The sequence below is a fragment of the Artibeus jamaicensis genome, unplaced genomic scaffold (assembly GCF_021234435.1).
Source record: "Artibeus jamaicensis isolate MK-2021 breed Jamaican fruit bat unplaced genomic scaffold, CSHL_Jam_final scaffold_369, whole genome shotgun sequence".
In the NCBI taxonomy this organism is placed as follows: Eukaryota; Metazoa; Chordata; class Mammalia; order Chiroptera; family Phyllostomidae; genus Artibeus; species Artibeus jamaicensis.
Window position 1 is genome coordinate 10,889,337 of NW_026522042.1, and position 7,673 is coordinate 10,897,009.

Here is a 7,673-nt window from a genome sequence, read left to right on the forward strand (position 1 = left end):
GCTAAAAATGTATCAGATGTAGATAGGGTGACAATTTTAACTGTCAAAATCACCTTGCAGGAAGCAAACTGAAAGGAAACACTTCTGTTAAGGACAGCCCAGAGGTAGAATATTTGGCATAAAAGAATTCTTTAAAACAAGATGTTAAAAATGGAATGAAAATATGCCGTTATATTGATTTCCTTCCTACTACAAGTACTAAAACTTAGGTGGATCAGAGCAAAGCAATGATAAGCTTATCAACCATTAAGCAAAGGAAATTAAAATAGAAATATACAAGTAGAAGTATTTCACTATTATCGCCTAAGATGGAAAACCATACTAAACAGTACCTTAGAGCACAAAGAATTACTAGCCAGATACAACAGTGAACCATTCCTTAATACCGTTTTTTATTTAGAATGAAATTAGACTCTAAATAGGCACATTTTAAAATTACAAAGTTTCCACAAATAAGTAGATTGAATTTTCATTAAATTTATATGCACTTTGACAACCTAAGAAGCAAGGGATAAATTTTAATAGAAATGATTATAGTAAGATAATGAGATTTTTTTTTACTTTAAAAATAGAAAGTGAAATTGTTTTCACTACCCTTTATTAATCCAACAAAAAGCCATACCTATTTTGTGACATGTTTGGAGGAATATAATGACTGATAACTGTACTGGCAGCTTATTTAATATATTCCAAGAACATCAAAATGCCTGATAAAATTATTTGAAGTAAAATTGTAACAGCTGGGTTTTAGCTAACTGCATCAAAATAAATGTTTAAAGGCCCAAGCAATTTTAGTTAAACAAATAAATTCAATTCTGCTAGTTTAGCCACTTACTCATGATGTTTGTGAAAATACATTGTCCAAAGCATAGAAGGACAGTAGATTCAGGCGAGTTTTAGCTACAGTTACATTTTCTTACGTGTTTATTCATTCCAAAAACCTACTTTTGAACATTTAACATCTCCATAGGACATGGAGCATATCTTTGTTATAAACTAGACAAAATTCTTAAATCTCGTTGAATGATTTAATTTTAGCAATTCTGAACAGTTATAGAAATTTGATATGCAACTAACTGAATCCAAGTAGATGATACTTAGAAGCAAATCATTTGATACTGAGTAATAAAAGGTAGATTGTAAACTGTGTAGCTCCATTCTTTTATAATGCTAACTTTATACTGTCATTATTATATACTGGAAAGTATATTGGCATTTTGTGTCAAATTAGATTATCACTGCAATGATATCTAAGAAGTAAAACTAATCCATTATCAGCCCTAGAAACATTTTTGTGCCAAAAAAGCAGTTCCTGTACTACTACAACTAATGTGCTGCTTTTGCACAGAAATTGTGATTGATATGGGCTATTAGAATTGTATAAACAGTCTAACATTTTAAATTATATTTTTAATTTTGTTACTGTTTCCAGCCACTGAAAACTATTATAATCTTTTAAAAATTCCATTAATAAGGTAGCAGTAGCTTTGCCATGAACCATTTATTTATTGATAAGCATAATAATGGGTTAACTCATATAAAAGCCCTATAAAAACCATTAACTTTGTGACCAAAATCAAAATTTTAAGATCCTATTAAATGTGTCATATAAGTTTTTTGTTTTATCTAATTTGTATTTAATACTCCTAAGTTTGACCTGCTATTTCCAGTACAGTGTTTGGATTGTACCCCATACTCAACAGATAAGGAAATTTACACCTAAGACAGTATGATGAAATTTGCAGTTTAGAGTAATAAACCCAAAACCAAACAAAGGAAGGAAAGAAAATAGCTCATACCTTACTTCGGAGTAGGGAATGATTAGGAAAATCACCAAGGACGTGACTTTAGTGAACAAAATCAGGAGGTCTGAATAATGAATTTTGCTCTCCCTAAAAAAAAAATTAAATACAAACTTTTAGTTAGGAATTTATACCCATGCGTGAATACTGTTTTTAACACTGCTCTTCAGGTGTTTAATTTTTTTTTTTAAAAAAAACAGCACCAAAACCCAAACTGATTTTGTAGTCATGTTTCTAATTTACCAGTTTTCTGTGTTACACTGTTGAATTCTGTACCTTTTCTTTTTTTTAATAATTTTATTTATTTTTCAAGTACAGTTTTGTCTATTTCTCCCATCCCAGCCCCCCTGCCCCATGCTCCCCACCTCCCTCCCATTTCTACCCCCCTTAGTTCTCGTCCTTGTGTCCTTCATAGTTGTTCCTCCTCTGTACCTTTTCTAAAGCACCTCTCTGATGTAGCTTCTTCAGTATTCTTCCTAATTCTACCATCAACATCCATTGGCTTTCTCCAATCTATATAGATGATTCCTTGTGAGCCAAAGCAGGCAAACTACATAACTTTTACTTGATGTATGGAAAAATAGGTTACATTATGAATTTAGAAGATCTATAGTAGTCCTTGACAATACTTCATTATGCTAAAGTATTTTTAATTTGAAGAAGTTAGTGTACATCTTATAGGCCTTCTGTAAAATTTTTTAAATATCTATTTTGGGCTAAGAGCTTAGAATTGATCATGAATTAATGTTTAATCTTGTGCTTATATTAGACCTTTTAAACTTTAATTCTACCTATGGTATTGCTGTAAAACATCATAGTTGTGAAATCTGGCTCTTTAAAAATACCCCAAAACTGGTTCGAAACTATTCTGACTATCATATAACTATCATATCCCATATGTTATGAGTTAAGTATGACCTCTGAATAAATGAGTCTCCTATTTTCTAAATTTTTAAAACTGTTATTATATTCTAAGCATATCAGAAGAGAGCATGCTTCTTAAAGAAATTTTGAATTTATGCATCCACAGTTGGGGGATAAATTGTTCTTGTGAATACACAACATTTTTATTATAGACTCTTCATTCCATAAGCCTGTGCCCAGCACCTATATGCTAAAATCAGTAAATACAAATGAATAACCTTTCTCTCTTTCCTCATGTAACACAAAGCCCAGCGGAAGAATAAATCAAATTTAAAAGTGAGATAAATGATACAGTGAACTGCATCAAAAGTATTATGAAAGTACCAAAGATACCTGGAGGTTTTGGGAAAGCTTCATAGGTGAGGTGAAGTTTGAACATTAGTGAAAGAGAAATAACTTTCCAGGCAGAGAAAGGAAGGGAGGAAATCAACCAATCGAAAGGAGATGAAAAAATATATTACACATATTACTTATATATAATATATATACATTATAAATATAAATATATATATAATGTGCATGAGAAAGTTCCTTGTATTTCATATCTGAAAATTGCTTTGGTGAGGGGACTGAGACCTGCTACTCCAGAACAAAGTGTTTGGATTTTACACCAAAGACAATATGATGAAATTTGCATGTTAGAATAACTGCAAATTGCCCTGGCTGGTGTAGCTCAGTGGATTGAGCACGGGCCTGCGAACCAGACAACCGCGGTTCGATTCCCAGTCAGGGCACATGCCTGGGTTGCAGACCAGTTCCCTGCAGGCCAGTTCCCAGCAGGGGACGCACGAAAGGCAACCATACATTGATGTTTCTCTCTCTCTCTCCTTCCCTTCCCCTCTAAAGATAAATAAATAAAATATTTAAAAAAAAAGAATAACTGCAAATTAACATTAGAAAGTACATATTGCATTAGAAAAGAATAATTAGTGAAATTTGGGGGAACCGAGAAGTTTCATACAATTTAGAAATATGTACCCAGCTGAGTATTCATCCTCTAAAAACAGTACTTTCTCATCTGGACTCTTGGTGAGGCATATTACTTTTGTTACTTCAATTAAAACAGCAGTTTAGGCAACTGAATGAAGAAAGGGTAGAATGTGAGAGAGGCTAGAAAAATGTGAATCAGTAAGAAAGCTAATCTCTTGGGTGAGACATGAGCGCTTGGCTATGGGAACAGGGCTGGAGAGGAGGAGGTAGATTTTTAAAAGATAAAGTAGAATTGAGGACTCTCGCCAATGAATATATAAAGTACGAAGAGGAGGGGAGAACTCAAGCATTACTGATGATTTTGGTTTAGTTCTTTAGGTGGATTCCAGTGTCATTAAACGAGATAGACATATGGGAGAAAGTGTAGGCTGAGAGCAGAGACAGTAAATACATTTGGGATGAATTAAAATTGAGATGCCTATCAGACTTCCACTTAGAAATATCTAGTGGACAGTTGAAAAAATATGTGGCTACTCAGGAGACAAAGCTAAAGGCATGAGAACCATCTTCATAAAAGTGATGGTTGAAGCCACAGAGTTGAACCTAGGGAGAATTTATAAAATGTACAAACAATTACAAGGACCATTAATGAAAAAGCAAGCTACCAAAGATTGCTATGGTTTTATAATCCAATAATTTGAAAAGAACCCTTTTTATTTATGACATTTAGTTAAATATTGTAACAGATTCTTGATTCTAAAATCAACCTATAACATCTTATACTATCTAATCCTGGAAGTTGTTCAATTACTGTGTCTTTCTCTTATATTTTACTCGAAATGGGAGAATAGGAGACCAGAGGTTGATTTCCAAAAAGAATAGAAAAGGTTAATGACATTTTATTGTTAAGCAGCAAAGTCTTAACATTATATAATACTTGTATCTCAGATCTAGAAAGTTTAGTTACAAACTTTCTAAGTAGTTTCTGACTGTACTGGCCCTAAGGTGCCACTCCAATCCAATACACACTTCTGACTATTCTGGCTGTTTCATTTAAATCATTCCTTCTTAAACCTTGTTTCTCTTACTACTATCCCTCTGATAATATCTATTCAGTCACTGGTTTCTACTCTCCCCACATATTTTGACTCCTTCAAGTCAGGGGGTAATATCACAGTCTTCATCTTTCCAGTCATCTAGTAATAAGACAAAATAGCATAATGGTGGAAGTGAAGATTATGCAAAACATATTCCAGAGATATCTATGTTTTTCAGTAGTAACCCACAATCAGAAATCCATATGTCTGTGGGCCACATACATTTTAAATCATAACAATAATAAACTGTAGTCTATTAACTTCAAAAATATTTAGTATTAATACTGTCCAAATAGTCTAATCAGCTTTATTCAAAGGAAAGTGCATGATTATTGGCCAATTACTAGTCTTCAATAAATTTTGACAAATAAGTGAGACTATTGTTACACAACAGAACAAATTTTGCTCAAAAACCAAGGGCTGTTCAACAAATTGTACTGGGACAACTTGCTAGATTCAAAAGAATGAAATTGGATCCTTCATGCTATATGCAAATATTAACTCAAAATGGATCAGTGACCTAAATGTAAGAGTAAAAACTATAAAACTCTAGGAGGAAAACATAGGGGAAATAATTTCCTTGGATTTGGCAAAGGATTGTTAGATATGACAACAAAAGCTGCTTCAAAAGACACAAGAAAATGAAAAAAAAAACCCACACAGAATGGGGAATATATTTGCAAATCATATCTGATAAAGGATCTGCATTTAGAATATATAAACTTATAATTCAATAACAACCCAATTAAAATGCATAAAAGATCTGAATATATATTTCTCTTAAGAAATGCAAATGCTCACTAAGCAGATGAAAAGGTGCTCATCATCATTAGTCACCAGGGAAAAACAAATCCAAATCACGATGAGTTAACACTCCATCCTGATAGGATGGTGAGAATAAAAAAAGTCAAATAACAAGTATTGGCAAAGATATGGAAATACCAGAACCTTCATCGTGCACTGCTGGTGGGAATGCAAAGCAGTGCAGTCACTTTGGGAAGCAAGCAGTACCTCAAGTGATTGAACATCTAGTTACTACATGATCCAGCAACTTTATTCCTTTGATATACCCAAGAGCAATGATAACATGCCCACACAGAAATATATACACAAATGTTTATAATAACATTATTGAGAATCTACCAAAGGCGGAGCCAACCTAAATGTCCATCAACTGAGAAATGTGTAAACAAAATGCAGTATTTCCATTTTTGGATATATAGGGTGGGGCAAGAAAATAATACAACAAATAATAATACAAGAATAAACACATTCATAATTGTAAACCTACTTTTGCTCCGCCCTGTATTATCTGGTCTTAAGAAGGAGTGAAGTAGACATACATGCTGCAAATGAATAAATCCTGAAATCATTATGTCAGTCACAAAAGCCCACATGCTGTGTGATTCTTTTCACATGAAAATCAGAATAGAGAAATTAATAGGTAAATTAGCAGTTGCTTAAAGCTGCTGGGCCCAGGAAGCAGGGGGGGTGGGGGGGTGCAGCAAGGACAGGAAGCGTGTTGAGTGGATAAAAGGGATGATACCTAAAGGGTACAGGGTTTCTTTTCTGCAGTGATAAAAATGTTCTAAAATTGACTGATGATGGTTGGACATATCTGTGAATATACTAAAAACCGCTGAATTGTACACTTTAAATGGGAGAATTCTATGGTGTGTGAATTGTCTGAATAAATCTGTTAAATAAACAAAACAAAGACCCTACATATATAGACAGGAAACATCTCAATGTCCACTTCAGGTTTACATTACTGAAAGTGGCCCTCAGATTTAACTTCCACTGTTTCAGCAAAGAATATAATACAAATTAACAAAAGTTGGAAGACTCATATATTGCAAGAATTTGACCACAGAGCTAGAAATTTCATAATAGTAATGTGTGATGTATATAATCATCCTCAATGTCCTAGGGATACTATTGATTATTAGTGGACTAGTCTGTTTTCACTTCAGTTGGTTCCTCTTGAAGTAGAGCCATGTTGACAAGGCATGTGCTTAAAAAATTCAAATATATCACTCTAAAGTCAGCTGCAGAAACTTCAAAGCATAATTCAACTAATGTAAATTTCTTCAGAAATTCTGATTTTATTTCTGCCAAATAGCTCAGCAGTTCCTCAAATTCTGTGCTTCTATTTAGCACAAGGCAGTCTGATAAGGGACATGAATGCACACTCCAAGTAACATCTACCCACTCCCCATGTTCTGATTTGAACATTAATAACTATAGTTCCTTCACCAACTCATCAGTTCTTTTTTTTTTTCTTCCTCTGCAGTTTCAAGTTCAGTATATTCAGGCATTTTGCTTGCAACACCAAACATGAAATACAATCATGTTAGCTTTTTGGGCTTTGTTATGGACTGAATATTGGTTCCTCTCCCCAAATTCATATGTTGAGGCCCTAAACCACCATTGTGATGGCATTAGGAGATAAGGATTCTGAGATGTAATTAGGTTTAGACGAGATCATGCGGGGAGAGCCCTTGTGAAGGGGTTAGTACCCTTATTAAGAAGAGGAAGAGGCACTAGAGCTCCTCTCCACCACATGGCCGTACAGCAGAAAGGTGGCCATCTACAAGACAGAGAGAGCATTTACCAAGAACCGAATCTGCTAGCACCTTGTCTTGGCTTTCTCAGCCTCAGAAGTGTGAGAAATAGATGTCAGTTTTCTAATCCACTCAGTCTATGGTATTTTGTTATCACACCCAAGATGACCAAGACAGGATCAGACAAAGTTGTGTCCCTTTAATTACCAAAAAGTTTTAGATCTAAAGTAACATCAGTGTAACTCTTTGACAAGTTGCCACAATCTAGCCATTTTACTGCATTAAAATAAACTAAATTGATTACATTTAGAATAAATAGCACAATGACAACAATAACAAAAAACTTCAGATAATCC